This window comes from Chaetura pelagica, unplaced genomic scaffold (assembly GCF_000747805.2).
Source record: "Chaetura pelagica isolate M959 unplaced genomic scaffold, ChaPel_1.0 scaffold356, whole genome shotgun sequence".
Lineage (NCBI taxonomy): Eukaryota > Metazoa > Chordata > Aves > Apodiformes > Apodidae > Chaetura > Chaetura pelagica.
In genome coordinates, this window is record NW_009953964.1 from 1624095 (window position 1) to 1640209 (window position 16115).

Genomic DNA, 16115 nt, shown 5'->3' on the forward strand with positions numbered 1-16115 from the left:
AAATCCATAGAAGTCCATGCAAACACTGCCTGTTGAGTCCAGCATTGCTTGGCCTTGAGAAGAGCAACCAATAACACACACAGTAACTGCCTCAAACTCAGGTACCTCAGTATTGTTGTTTTTTCTCAGTACTATATTAATTTAGACTTCCTGAAAAGTTCTGAAAAAAAACCCAACATCTTTAAGTATATTCTTCAGAAACTGTGTTTTTCTGGGGGAAAAAAAAATAATTAAAATTGTGCACCAACCAGCTCAATCTCCCACTCCCAACAATGTGCTCATAAAACTAATTTTATGTTGCTCATAACTATATGTGAATTATTACAGTATTTTAAAACACACTTGGATATTTCAACAACAAATAAAAAACCCTAAATTCTGCAAAGTGAGTCAGGTGATCCCAGAAATCCTTATCCTGCTAAAGGAATGAACAATGTACTCCCAGATCATAGTCTTTTCAAAAGAGACTGAATCTTTGAGGCTGATAAAACATGTTGACAAAATATTGATTTAAAATTATAAGCCGGATTTCAATTACTCTGATTTTTTGTGATCTTTTGCTTTATTTATGCCATTTTTCCTTTCCAGTCTCCAATTTACGTTTTGATCCAAATTGTTTTTGAAAGTCTCACTATGATTTGTTCTGGAAAATAGATTAAATATATATATATCAACATAATTTAAACACCACAGTTTTTTCACAGAACATTTTAACATGGCTTTTTAGCATGCCACTTACTAGCCTAGCACTCCTAGCTATACCTATCCTACAAAACAAACTTACAATGAAATGGAAGGTGGAATCATCCTAACTACTTCATAATATTTTTTGATATGTTAATTCCTCAATTTCCTGTAATATTCAGGTACTGCTGGTTGACAAAAAACTGAGAAAACACAGCTGGTAGTGAAACATTTGACTCTGTTCAACAGTCAAGCATTCCTCCTAAATTCTTATTTTATTATCTGTTTCATTCACAGCTAATAAGGAAAGTTGCTTTTCTGAACTCTCCTTGCTGAGGTAGAACTGCTTTCCAAGAAGCCAGCAAACACACAGCTGCCCCCCTGCCCACGTCAAGATTCCCTGCCAGTCACATCTGCAAAGTGGTCTCAGCATGGCACTGCCCAGGATGAAGAACCTGGGAAAGTCATTTGCTGGTGCCTCATCTCTTCTCCCTCAGAGAACGCTTTCTCTAGTTACCATCTGTTAGAGCACTCATGCACTCCTAGGCAAAGCCTGCTACTTTAAAAGCTGTTTTGTTGAGACAACTGTATGTTTAACTCAGGGTTATTTGGAATCTTGCACTTTAGGTGTCCCATATAGATACAGACTCAGCTACTGCTGCATTTCAAAGTGAGTCCCTGTTACATGATTGCGTTTTTTTCTTCAATCTGTGGCTTTGAAACATGAAACAATAACTATCTGCAATATGCATTTAAGAGGCTTTTTACCTCAAGAGCTGAGATAGTATTTTTATTTGTAGCCTAAATCCTTCTTAAAGGACACCAATGAAGACAAGACTTACTAAAAAGGCTCTACCAGAGGCCAATTTCCTATGGTCTTGGGAAAGGCATTTTGCACCATTTTTTTCCAAATTAACACAAAAAGCCAAATGACAATTTAATAGAGCTGGCAGCAAGATTATTTGAAAAATCTCATTACCTCTTGTTAAATTAAAAAGAGAAAGGAAGAATTTAAAATGCAGTTCAGACACATTACCTTCAGGTAAATAAAGCCAATCACATTTTAGCCATCCTTAAGTTGTGCCATATACACAAGCAACATGAGCAGTATGAACATCCACTATATTTGCTACCACTATCACTTACAACCTTTTCTGGATTTGGTCATGGAAACCTCTGGGAACACATCCTCCCCCTTCTGTCCACCTGATACTGCTTGATAATACTTCCCAGGTTGTAAAATACAAAATCTCTTCTCCTGGCTTCCAATTTCCAACATGACAACAAACTGCAAATAACAGAAGAGGAGGATAGAACAGGAGTGAGACAGGAGGCAGGATTACAGCAGCATTCTCCTATGTGCTTAAAGTACATCTGTCACTGATGAGCTTCAGGGTACCATCTCCATCCACAGCCATGTCACTGCCTGCCCATACATCTGTTTTCATGTTGTCCATAGCAATCCTACTGTGCAGGCAAGAAGCTAAACCCTAATCTTGTGTCATCACTACCAGCTGATGCTCCCAAACTGTATAGAGTAGTGCCAACTGATACCATCTCACACATGCTTTTCCTCTTACCTCCTCCCAAGGTATTTTGCAAAGCCAGATTTCCAGTTCTCTCCATGGCTGGGATAGCCACTTTACTGATAAGGCTTTCCAAATAAGAGCCACTTCCAAAAATTCTCCTAATGTTCTCTCTTCTTACTGCTTCTGTACCGAGTTAGCACCCTAAAGCCCACACTGGTACCTTCCTTTCTTTATCCCTCTTGGAGCATTGCTCCTTATTAATCTTCTGGTAACTCTCCTGTATCAATTCATATCTCAAAATTTACCTTGCCTTTTCAACACCGAAGATACTGTCACTTCATTTAGCTTCACTAGAGCTTTTGTTTGTGATTTTGAAAGCCTTTCTTTACCAGTGTCATTCTGCACAGGTTAGGAGTCCTTAACAATGAAAAACCAACATGAAAAATGACGTTATTGCTTGGTGAATGTAGAGGCAAAAATGAAAAACCATAAATACATTCAAAATATTTCGCCAAGAATCTTTAGATTCTTGCAGAGAATTCCTTGAAAGAAGAACTAGAAAATTTGACAGACACACTTTACCACCTGCATATCCAAAAATATCTACAGATTCCAGCAGAAATACAAAACTTCAAGCATAACAGTCTCCTTGACAGTAAGACAAGAAGCCACTTTCCACAAGTGCCCTCTCTCCCCTCATCTGCATTTCAGATTAAGCTGTATGTTAATTTGCAACCTCAAGTCATCAGAAATTTAAGATAGTCCGCACAAAGTGGAACAGGAGGAAGCTAAATGATAAGGATATACAGTTGCCCTCCTGTGCAAGTGTCTCCTCATTAGTTTAGCTGCCCAAACTGCCAACAGATTTCCTTTCTTGTTTGTTTTCTGTTTTTGTTTTTTGTTGTTGTTGTTTTTTGGAGGGGGGAGTTTTGTGGCTGTCGAAGATCATATGCATAATTACAGCATAATACTCTCTTCTCAGAGCTGCTGAGAACAGAAAAATATCTTAACAAAAAGCTGTAGGAAGGTATAGCTTGTGCAGTTTTAGCTCAACTTCATCCTGACTTGGTATCTGAAGTGATAAAGGCTTTTTAGATATGTCATCTCTGAAGGGGAGAACTTACACTAGCAAACAATAATTGAAGTACTTACATTACACATATCATTACATATGAACAGACGAATTTAAACCAAACAGTTTGGCATTTTTACAGGCATATTGTATAAGAACAACTATAAATAAATGATAGTACTGGACTTAATGTAGGTTTAAACATTAGGTACAATACTCCTTATTTTAAAAAAGCATACTTGATATTTACTGATGCTACCAATAACTGAGAGTCAGTTCCCTTGCTAAATACTCATATGACCTTCAGATACAGATTTTAATTCCTATTTTGAAAAAACAATGCCACAAACATGCCCAGGGGCTTAATTTATTCCACAGTTTTGCGGAAATTTACTGTGCATTTTTGTAATTGTTTTTTGTTGTGGTTTGGTTTTTTTTATTAATTCTGCTTACCATATCCTCTCCCTTGCAGAATATTATTTAAGACACATGAAGAGGATCGAGGGTAAATATTAACTTGAGTCATTTGGTTGGTTTGCACATTCGTGGTGCGAACACAAGTATGGAAGTCTGTCCCATAACTGACAAATATACTAAATCCTGAAATTTCTCTGTTATCTAGAGGATTTGAAGTGGGAGAAAAAGAATGTCAGCTTCACACTCACCAGCTATAGTTTAAATAGTGAGGACAGAAAATACTGGTGCTGAGATAATGAAAATATTCTCGGAAAAGCATTCAAAACCACTATATTTTAGGAAAATGTAATTTTTCAATAAAACAAATTTTCATCTTAATTAAATTCCTGTTCTCCCAATCCACTTGTCCACAGTTGAACAGCTGAGCAAGTTGATAATTTAGATTCAATGACTAAATCAGTACTATTCAATAATATTTGTTTATTTTACAACATAGTATTACGACTGTGAAAATCATCTCTTAATTTTGGGTTTCTTTAATCTGCCAAGTCATTCTATCAATTCTAAGTTATTCCTATGCACAAACACCCCATCTTGTTCAACATGTCACCACATTTTGGAATGCCTAAGTTTTTGATTTATAAATATCACACCTGCGTGGCAAGAGGTAAACTAGCATATTGATGCCCACAAAAACCAAACACCACTGGAAAGCCCCTTAAGTGTAAGAGATACGCTTGAATTAAGGTATGACACTTATGCTGTCAAAAAAATGAAGGAAGAAGATTAATTTAAGAGACTGAATTTAAGATGGAGGAATCTGACAGGCAATACCAGTATATAAGATTTACAAAGGTGACATCTAAACACAGAGAGCAAAGCTGACATGTTTGATAACCGCCAAGCGTGCTTATTCCAAATATACTCTTGATTATAGTCATTCTGGATTACATAAAATGAAGAAAACCAAGTTCAGGGAAGTGCTGTATCACAATGCTCATCTAAGTTTCTATGCTGTTAACTTCTTAAAGCTTCCCTACATGTAATGGAGTCCCACCTGGGCAAACTCTTGTGGAAAGAGGAGGCAGTTTCCCAGCTTCCAACCATGCAACATACACCCCACCCCTGCACTGATACTCCAGACAAGGCAGGAAAACGTGTCATGGCAGCTTCTTGTGGTGTGAAGCTGAATGTTATCATGGAAGTTAGATTTTGTCTTCAAGGGTCAGTTTTAAAAATTAAGCTAAGCCTTACTTGTGCAATACCATCTCTCAAAGGCAAACAGTGGGAGAAGTTAAATTTTCAGAAAAGACCATAATATATTAAGCCAGCAGCTCATCTGTGTTGCTTTGTTGTAATGACCCCAGAATAGTCAATGCACAGGAACACGAGCTTCATTAGTTTGTTAATAGTAAAAACAAGCACAAAGGTTCCTTTTACTTGAGAAATGGTAGAGAAATGGGCAAACACTGACGAGAGATTGTTGCACTGAGTCAACAAGAGAGAATCACTTGACTGAAGTACTGAAGACATCTAAAACCACAATCTGTTGTGTACACAGTGATTTCAGAGAGCAAATAACATTTTCCTGTGCTGTCTTCTGGTTGAGTTATCCACATTTGAACAATCCCACATACAAGTACAGGTTGTTAGTCTTCTATCAATACTAGAAAAGATATATTTCCAAGTCTTTCAAATTTAACATTCATTCTTCTAATCAGACTGCTTCTAGACCTGTAGGCAGTCTTATAAACCATTTAAACGTTATTTTAATTTCTCATTATGAATATAATAACTGTCCATTACCTTTAGAAGACACACAGCATTACATCTGTGATATACCATTCCTTGTATTATTAACAAGGTATTTCATAAATTCAGTGCTTGAAGTGGATATTGATATCTTAGGAGTTTTATTTCAGTGTTTGCAAGGATTTAGGAAAAAAACACAACTTAATAGCAGCACACACACTTACTTTTCTGTCCATACACGCAACTTTATTCACTGTCATGATCTCAAAGTTAGAGCCAAAATGTAATTCCACCAAATTTAGCAGACTCATTAGAAACTACAACCCAAACCCTCACAAAAAAGAACGATCTACTGCTACTGTTCCCACCTCCCCAACTCTTTAGTAAGACTACTTTAAGAAAGTATGATGACCAAATTATCACTTTTTTTGTACAGCAAACTTCTAGCATATTGTGAATAATTTTCAGTGAAAATGAAATAAAAATGAAAATTTCCCATAGAGGTTAATCACCACTTTAGCTTTTATTCAATACTGTTCAAATGTCTATCTTATGGACAGAAAAACTCCAAGAATTTTTTTTTTTTCTTTTTCTAAATTATCAGACTTATTATTGCCTGTGGCTTATGTTGAAAACCCAAAATACTAATAATTTTTAATTTGACACTTAAGCAAACTGAATTGATTAAGGTACTTGAGAAGATAAAGTTGCAATGAACTAAATCATCCTTCAACTGAGAGCTTACTACTTTCTATTATCAAAATTTAAACTTGTTTCTAGTCAATAGTGGGCACACTGCTTACTAATATCTAGTTAAAAAGTGAACAAAAACTATTCTACCTTTTTCACACGAAATACTGCAAAAAAAAAACCCCAAAAACTACTGATGTTATATATTTGTTTACATTTTCTTAACATTAGACATTTCTTTGCATTCTACAACACCTGGTGGAACTGCTAAACAAAAAAACCTCAGCTGTACTTCTCTGTATGATCCCACAAGAGATGAAACTTTCCGTGAAGGTCAGGTCACATCTGAATACACTGAAAAGATATACCAAGAGAAGACACAGTGACAGCAACTACCAAGATTCAAAACTCACAAGTGGATAAATGAATTGATAAGGAAAGAAGGGATATAACAGTGATGTGCATGCAGCTAGAAAATGTTTACAACAGGAGTGGTAAGGCATATTTGGGCTGATAACTTAGCTAAACGAAGCAATCCAAGGAACAGAACAAGATGGATATGGGTAAAATATCCTAAGTAAAATTTTGATTAAGCTGAAAAAGCATCTTGCATGGTGATATACAGAAGACCAAGGTTTGTCTTGCAAAATTATAGTAGACAAACCACGATGAAGAAACATTTCAGTACTGATGATCAAATTGTTCTTCTCTTGTAATTACTTCAAGCAAGCACCTTACTTTGTAAAATAAAAGACTGTGAAAATATTTGACTGTTGTAAGGAAACAAGAGCTAACTAGCATCATCAAATGTGATGGTAGTTATATAAAGCTAACAGAACAGCAAGACAACAAGCACCACTTTCAGTGTTATGTCAAAAACATTTTCAAGTGTCAATTTCAAGTCAATTCAGTTTTTAACATCCAGTTTTTGACCAAAGTATAGAAAATAGCCTAGTTCTTAACTACTGTGTTTTCAATAACATTTCTTTAGGCAGACAGTTCTTCTCGCCATTTTCTGGACTTGCTCAAATTCAGCTAAAATGAAATATCTTATTTTACTTCTCACTGCAATAAAAAGAAACAGAGAACTATTTATTCAAGTTTTCCTGTATGAGCTTTCTGCATCCATCTTAATATACACACAAACATTTGAGACCCATTCAGTATCATGGATAAGAAACAGAACTCCTCAGAGAGGCTTTTCTCCAAACAGTTTTAGAAGGTATCTTTTGATTCTGAATTAAGCAGGGTGTAGGGATTGCCACCAGTGAAGGAGGAGGAATCACGAACAGCCATAACCCAAATATTCTAAGGAAATGTAAGCAAGCAATTACAAATAAAACTGCTTACATTCATGCAACTTGTTTGGCAACAGCAGTATACCATAAGGAAAGCTGCTACAATTCATAACAGCATCTTGCAATAAAACAGCTTTATGCATCCCTCTCAAACTGTTTAGTGCTCAAATCTCATCAGATGGCTGAGTAAGCATTACACTTTGGGACAGTAAGTCTCTGCTTCCAATATGGTCTGCATTCACAGACATGTACTTTTGCATTCACTGTAGGGCACTTCCAGCTAAGCACTCATTAAAAAACCCAAGACTGTATAAAAATATCTGCATGCTGTTTTGTCTAGTCAGTTATCTAACCGTGAGGGACCAGCAGCTCAACAGGAACTCATTGCTACCTGAAAAAGCTGATTTGGTTTGGATTTACAAACACAAAAGTAGCATGAAATGTCTATCTTCATACATGTCACTGTCTCTTCCCCATTCTTTTATCCATGTCACTGAGGCACAGATGGCATTGCTACGGTACAGTTTGCTTCCTTTGGAGAAAAACTAAGACAGGAAAGGGCTTTGAAACAGGCAACAGATCTGAACTGATGACAGAAGATGATACTATACAAGCAGATGCTTGAAGAGCTCTACCTAGATAGAGTGAACACTTAGAAAAGACAATTGGCTGAACAGTAGCTTCTAATTGAAACTGGTAAGAAAAACCAGCATGTATTATGGGTGTGCAAGTGAAACAGAAATGGTTATCACTAGACCTAATGGCCATCAACTGAATGTTGTTGTTTGAGTCCAACACTCAAAGAGAAGCTGGCATCTGCTTTTAACATGGAGGTTGACATCTCACAGGTGCTGCCTACCAGTGGAAATGAGTAGATTTTCTGCCTCTTGATGTTTTCAAGACTCCAGAATGTGTTTCATTCAAGGACAGATTACTAGGATCAATACAGAAATAATCTGATGAATGTTAATGAGCAACTGGATAGAAGGGCTAAGAAGATTAACTGGCAGGCCTTCTGATCTTAAACTCTGAATCCTGAGACAAATAATATAAAAACAGATAGACAAACATAAAAGCCAACAAGAACACATAAATATTCTGCACCCTGCTTACCCAATTATACTTGCTTCTTGTTTTCTTTTCTACAAATTTTGATTGTCATTTATAGGCTTAAAGTCAGGAGCATGTTGACCTAACTCTGAAACATCCATGGCTCTCTAATGAAGAAAATTATTTTGGAGCAGTGGTTTTCTTTTGTTCATTTGTCTGGTTGAAAGTTTCCTTACATTTTCCTCACTAAGTGAACTGTGTGTACTTGGGTGCAGTCACAGTACTTGAAAAGCTTACAAAAATCACATAATCCTTTTGAGGTATTAGAACAAACAGGGACAACAAAACAAATACAAAATCAGTCAATACCATCACACCAAAAAAATTTTCACTGAATCTGAGATTCAGTCCTCGGCAACTGTAAAGATATTTCAAAATAACATGCAGGGAAAAAAAAAAAGGTGTATTATACAATTACAGAATAAAAGTGATACACACCTAGAACCTATTCCCAACACATCTGAGCCAAAAATTGACTTGGGCATTGCAGCAGTGCATACACTCTGGTGGTTAACTCATCTTCCACACACTCCAAAACCATTAAAATGTCTAATTATTTCCTTAAAAACATGATATTGGAGAGTTCAACCATGTATAATCTAAAATAAATATAGTGTCAGTTTAAAATTTCCGTTTTCTTTCTTCCTCTAGTACAACAAAGGAGAAATCAGGCCATTTGCTTTTTCTTCTCTTCAGCAGAAAACAACCTTTAGAGGGGTTCCCAAGTTCACAGTAGAAACAAAACAATGGTAATAGGTGTATTAGAAAAGCATCTGAGTTAATTCCTTTGATCAGTTTGACAACATTCACAAGTAATTTGCCTCCTTTCCCAACTCTTCTTGCTGAAAAATACACCCAAAAAAAGATCTATGTTAAACTGCAGATCCTTCTGAAAATGAGAACCCCAAAAAGATGAATTATTTGCAGAATTTGTACAAGTTACCCATTTTTTAGTAGCATTAATCAAGTAAAAAGTATTTTCATTTAGACAAAGCTTATTTTAAAAACAGTATTATTTCATGTCCTTGAAGCACTTTATTTCCCTTTATGATGGATTTTAATATGATAAAGAACATCCATGTGGATGTGTATAAAGATTATAAACTTCTTCGAAGAGTGTGTGTATGAGAAAATAAAATCGGATTAATAGGATCAAAAATTATTATTTTCAGTATCCAAAGTGTTACACTTCTATTACACAGCTGAGCAAAGGGATGAGGAGGAAAAAGTATACAAGGAATAAGGTTTCCTCAACATTCTGTTAGGCCCTAGTCTTATAAGGCAAACAAAGGCTACTCCTCTATTTTGAAGCACAAGATCTTTTGACTTAATACAAATTTCTAACTCTAAAGTATAGGAAATACAATTCCTATTAATTCTTAACTGCTTATTTGCATGAAAATGGTTACTAAGTCTATTCTAGATTAGACCCACGCGTGTTTTTTTTAAAATTCCTTTTATTCATAGTGTGCTCTGACTACATGAGTTGATATCTACTTTTTTTATGTTATCCTTTATATCTAGTTTACATTAATGTACATGTAACTTTGTAAATAGTTTAAAAAAAATTAGAACCTAATTCAACTTAATCATCAACTAATGAGGAGTCCGATACAGCATTAGTAAAAAAAAAGAAGCTCTTTTTGAAAGCTAAATAACTCTTCAGAAAAGAGGGAGCATAAATCTATACAATAACTATATACTGGCATCAGAAAACCCTGCATTCTGATTCTTCAATTTAAACTGTAAACAAAAGCTGATTTATATTAATGACCAATAGAGGGAAACTGCCAAGAATAAAAATGTTACTCACTGAAACTGTGTGTGTGTACATAGAATTCATGTATTATGTCTAGCTGTTTGTTGTTTATTCTACAAACACATATTAATATTAGAATAGTACTGTTTTCCAGCATTGGTCATATTCATTATTCCTAGAGTCCTCTCTCAGCACATCATAGCTGCTCTACATTGAGATCCACAAGACAGTATTTGATTAAACAGCAACTTCATTTTTATTATGTTCTCCTAGAACAAAATTCCCAGTAGTATTTTAATTGATTCCATCATGTATTTAGCTTGCTAGTTGATTACAGTCTTCCCACAACAATGACATTTCAAATACTGCAAGATGCCATATTGCAAAGGGCACCTCTGAACTGCAGGGCTGGAATCCCTGTCCTGCCTCTCAGAGGAGGACTCCTAACAGCCAAGAGGCTGACATAGAAGCCAGTTTAACCACTCAAGTGGGTAAGAGAGCAGGAGTTACACCTGCATTCAACAAGGCCATGTTAGACCATCTGACTTCTCAACAGCAGGTCTGAGCAACAAACCACTCCCAGTAGATTAAATCACAATGTATGAAGATATAAAATGGTGAAACAGGAGATTTAGATTAGACATTAGGAGGAAAGTCTTCACCATGAGGGTGATGAGACACTGGAATAGGCTGCCTAGGGAAGTTTTGGAAGCCCCATCCCTGGGAGTGTTCAAGGCCAGGTTGGATAGGGCACTGAGCTACTTGAAATACTGGGAGATGTCCCTGCCCATGACAGGGGGGGGCAGATCTGGACAATCTTTAAGGTCCCTTCCAACTCAAACCATTTCATGATTCTGTGAAACGCCAAGAAAGGAGGACGAAAGGGGAATGAATGGGAGGTGGAAATTAAGAGATTATCAGAACAACTGATTTAAGCTACAAGTTAAAATTCAAGGAGCTTCCTGCTCAGAAGGAAGGAAAAAAAAATAATGCAAAAAAAAACAAAACAGCAAGGGAAAATTATTTATCCACATGTACTTGAAAGACTGAATCTATTCCATGATGTTTCCCTGAAAAGCCACTACTAAAGAGATTTCATTCAGACTTAATGTTACTGTGAGTCAGATCTAATACCCAAAAACTTTTAGTTTAATTCCTATTTATCAGATCTTAATATTAAAGCTCAGAAGGTAGAGTATAAATGAGAGGAGACATGTTAGATATTGGGTTGGACTTTCTCAGATTTTTCTTTCCTAAAGGCATATTTGGGGAGGGGTGATATAAAATCTTGTGCTTTTATTGATTTGCTTGTCTAGTAATGTTGCTACATACCTCCATTACTAACAATAACCACACAGAAGAAAACAGAGGTGAAAACTGCTTTCACATTTTCAAAACACATAACAGTAAGAACCATAGAAACTTTTATGATTTGGCAAGGTTTGATTCAAAATCTTTGCTTTATTAAATAAGGTATACATATTAAAATGTACTTCTTTATATCTCACTAATTATGAGCTTTCTACAGAAAAGAAATGCAATTGTTTCACCTTATAAAACATTTCACTTGAGATGTCCTCTCTCTTAGGCAGCCATTAAAATCAAAGTAAATCTTGATTCAACAGCAATGCAAGTTACACGTGTCTACTAGTTGTAACAGGGAATTTGCCTTCAGGCGTTTTTCCCCACACAAACTATCCTACACTTGATTCCATGTTAAGGGCTTCCTCCTTAAGCTTCTACCACCTGCCTCTGCCTTGGATTTTGTTTGAGTATGGAAGTGTATGGATACAAGGAAGAGGAAAACATTGCAGAATGTCACTCAAAGCTAACATGACAAAGGAAAAACCAAACATGACAAAGTTAAAACAAAGAGAGAGCACCCACATTAGCCAGAATAGAAGAATAAGTTTTCTTTAATGTCTTTTATCTCAAACTATATATAGAATACTTAATTTTCAAAAGGTCACAGGTTCTGGAAAAAAAATATGAAAACCTTAATTTGAGCCTAAAAATTGAGCACAACTACTGTTTGATTACAAGATGACCATAATCTCACCTTTGCAATACTACGAATACAAGCAACAAGACAAAGTATATTTAGCTTGAGAACCTGTAACGGCAAATACACTTTCTAGATAGCAGCACATTAGTCACTGCTGAACACAGAAGACCTGACCACAGTAACTTTAAATGTGAACAAGTTTAATTACTCTCATGAAATGTTCCCACTGCTGTGCGGTTCTTAGAACGTGTCCCAGTAAATTATTTGGTGACAAATTTATGATGTGAAGAAGAAGGAAGCAACACTCATTCTTCTCAGCACTCAGAGCTGCCTTAGAGTAGGCTGTAAAAAAGAAAACGTAGATTCATCAAACTGGTTTAGGTTGTTTTGGGTTCTTTTTAATTGATTTTTTTCCTTCTAAAAACCTGTTCAAGATCTATGGAGAAAAGATGCAGTATGGAACACTCAAGAGATGATGAGTAGTGTGGCACAGTAACACAACTTTATGTGAAAGAAAACTGAGTGCATTAGACTTAACAAGTGCCCCTCTCTGAGGATTTTACTGTGGTAATTTAATTTTCTGTGTGATGTTAATAAAAATACTGGACAATCCTAAGGGACATTATAAGGGGTTTACTATAATAACTGTCACTGTTTTTTTCCTGACTGTTGTAAACATACCTACCGTGTTAAACACCATAGCACAACTTTTTAAGCATAAAAGAAAAAAACCTGAATTTGAGCTGACATAGTGAAATGTACTGGCTGTTGTTCTTTACTGAAATTCGCTCACCATGAAAAAGAGATGATGTGACATATACAAAGCAATTTAATTGCAGTAATAAAAATAAAAATATTGGGTCCAGTTTAGTAAAATCGTGGGGGTTTGGTCTCACTTTTATTAACTTCAATCATATACTCCAATTGTCCTAACATTTCAGAGCAGAGATTTACTGCTAAAGTAGATGTGACGTGAAAATGAGAACGAAGTCAATTCAGTGTTACTATAAATTTTGCATCAGCTGAAGCCTGCTGTTTGGCTCAGGCAGAAATACAAAACCCACGAGCCATGAATGCCAAGTAAGGAACTCTAGAATAGTCAGGTCTGCAATCACCTCTTTGAAACCCCATTTAATCTTTTTCAACTCAGTAGAGTGCTCTTATAAGCACAATTTGGTTACCAAGTATACTTGAACAAAAGTTGCCTTTCAAAGCAATCCTATTTTTTTTCCCTTAAAGGAAATCTACCTTCACCATGCTAAGTCAGTAGATTAAGTCAGAAAGAAAGTGTTTTCTTCAAAAAAGAAACACTTTAAAGATTGATAATTGATTCTCTTTCATGAAAAAAATGTGGCATATAGAGAAATTCACATATTACCGATATTACTGTAACAAATTCCAAATACTCAGAGATGTCAAAACTATTGTCAAGCTTTTGACATTACCTAGCAGAAAGTATTCTATTCATCTTAAAATACAGCTTCAAATAAAACTTGCAATGTCTGAATGCTCCCTCAGAGCCACTGAAGGACAACACTTTTCAGTGTATTGATTAATATTCAGTGCAGATGTTGAATTACAAATATGTCTGTCTATACTAGGGAAAACCTAAGACAAATTAATAGCTCAGGCATGCACTCGACCTGCCATTTTAGCAAAGAATTTGAACACCCGTTTTGAAGATGATCAGAGAATAAGCTTGTCACAAAAATACAAAACCTATTTTGAATTACTTTGAATAAACCTTATTACTGATATGTTAAATATGGACTTTAAAAGGCAAATTTTGTTACTTAGCAAAATTACATATAAGCGTCTTCAGAAACGCACAGTAGAAGTACTGCTAAGGTGCTTCAGGTAACACAGTCATGTCATCCTTCATGTCTTTATACCAAAACTTTCAAATAACACACCAGAAAATAGCACCTCCAGCAGAAAGGATCTTTGTTTGGCAGGTGCATCTGTTAACAACTAGTACAAAAAGCGTATTACACAACTTGCAAATGCTAACAAGGTTTTCAGTAGTATTTTCAGAGCTAAACTTCCACCAACATCCAATTTTCCTATCAAATGCTTAATACACACTAGCTTAGAGAGGTATTTATAATACAGAGATCTACTTCTCATGAAGAATGAAACCAGTCAGAACAGAAGGACGATGAGACACTTCAGCAAACCAAGATGATCTGATTCAGACTTCTGAGCTCTGATTATAGTTTTTGTTATCAGCATTTCACTGTCAAACCTTCACAAACTAAAATGGACGTACAACTGGGTCTTACACTTCACAGATTTTCAGAATCCAGTAATGTACAATCAGGCAGCAGCTAAAACAACTGCTCTGAGCAGTTCCAGGGCCACAGATAAGTCATATATCTTTACTAACAAGAGAGAAAATATTGAAGGACATACCTGCAATTGCTTAGAAACAGATGTCAATCTTTTTTATGATGAAAGACAAAAATAATCTCTAGAGTATTTATTTTAAGCATGTTTATTTCCTACAGAATTTAATACCATCAAAAAAATGACTCAAATTTAGAACAAATGTAAATTCCTAGATGTCCACAGCTGGAAATTGCATGCATAAGACATAATAAACAGTATTTCCAACTATATGGATCACATTTTTATCCATATAATATTAATGGAGAAAGTGAGAACATGTACCAAATTTTAATCTAGATCTGCTTGCCATATTATCTCAAATTTCATATTAGTAGAGGAACTTTACAATCAGAAACATATCAAGCTTTCTAACATGAAGAATCATCACACAGACTTATTTTCTGAAGAAATTTGCTCTCTAAACTTAACACATGCAGGAAAACAGACATACTTTTCATATTGTATAGCAAAAAAACCCTTCCTTTTGTTCTCTAAAATAACACTTATTACTTAGACATAACACAATAGCAGAGGGAAAAAAAATACTTAAGGCAATCTGTGGAGCATTTCAATTTAGTTATCAATAACTTGAACTCCCCTTCATAAAGAGGACATACAAGAACACGTTAAGAGTAAGGGGAGGAAGAACAGTTGTAAAATTAGTGAACAAGAGAAAAAGAACATGCTCATTAAATGCCCAGGAATGAACTGGAAACCAAAATGAAGCACTTCAGCTGAAGCATCAATCATCCAGATAGGGAAAAGTAATATTTATATGACCCTGTACACAAAGGCTGAACAAACCACAGTGAAAATGGCTTCAATAGCTCGTATGATCTAGCTGCATTTTGGTGTGTTATCTCTAGGTAAATACCTATAAGCAAAGAAAGAGCCTACAAGAACAGAGATTACCCCAGAAACTAGAACTGGGTGTTTGACAGACCAGGCAAAATGCAAACACTTCCAAATGTCTGTACACAAATGTGAGAGAAACAAGGGATTAGACAAGGGTTTCATTAGCAATGGTAAGTATTAGATGTTTTCATTTAAAGGGGAAGAGACACTGAGTGCTAGCAGAACTGCTTGCATGACATATCAAGTATAAAAAATGACCTTTCATTGAATGAGCTCCACAGAGAAGTGGGGCAACTCTGAGTCACAATATTAAACTGCATAGTAGAGAATTATCATATGACATTAACAAGCACATATTTAAAACCGTAGAGTTTCAGCAACAAAAGATCTTAAGATAATTTGCCTTCCATTGAGAGGGGCACAAATGGCTATATATTTATGCCTCAAAACTGCCTGATGGAAACCATACTAGATTATTCAACTGAAACTAAACAAAGTTATTTCTTTAAAAAAGTAACTAGTTGTTGACTGAGTGACAATTCAATCAGGCATCCAT

General features: G+C 35.5%; 1 protein-coding gene across 1 annotated transcript in view; it reads right to left on the minus strand.

The window, feature by feature from the left end:
- The window catches only part of TENM2 (teneurin transmembrane protein 2), a 468850-nt gene that overhangs the window by 452219 nt on the left and 516 nt on the right, over nucleotides 1-16115 (minus strand). The window lies entirely within an intron of this gene.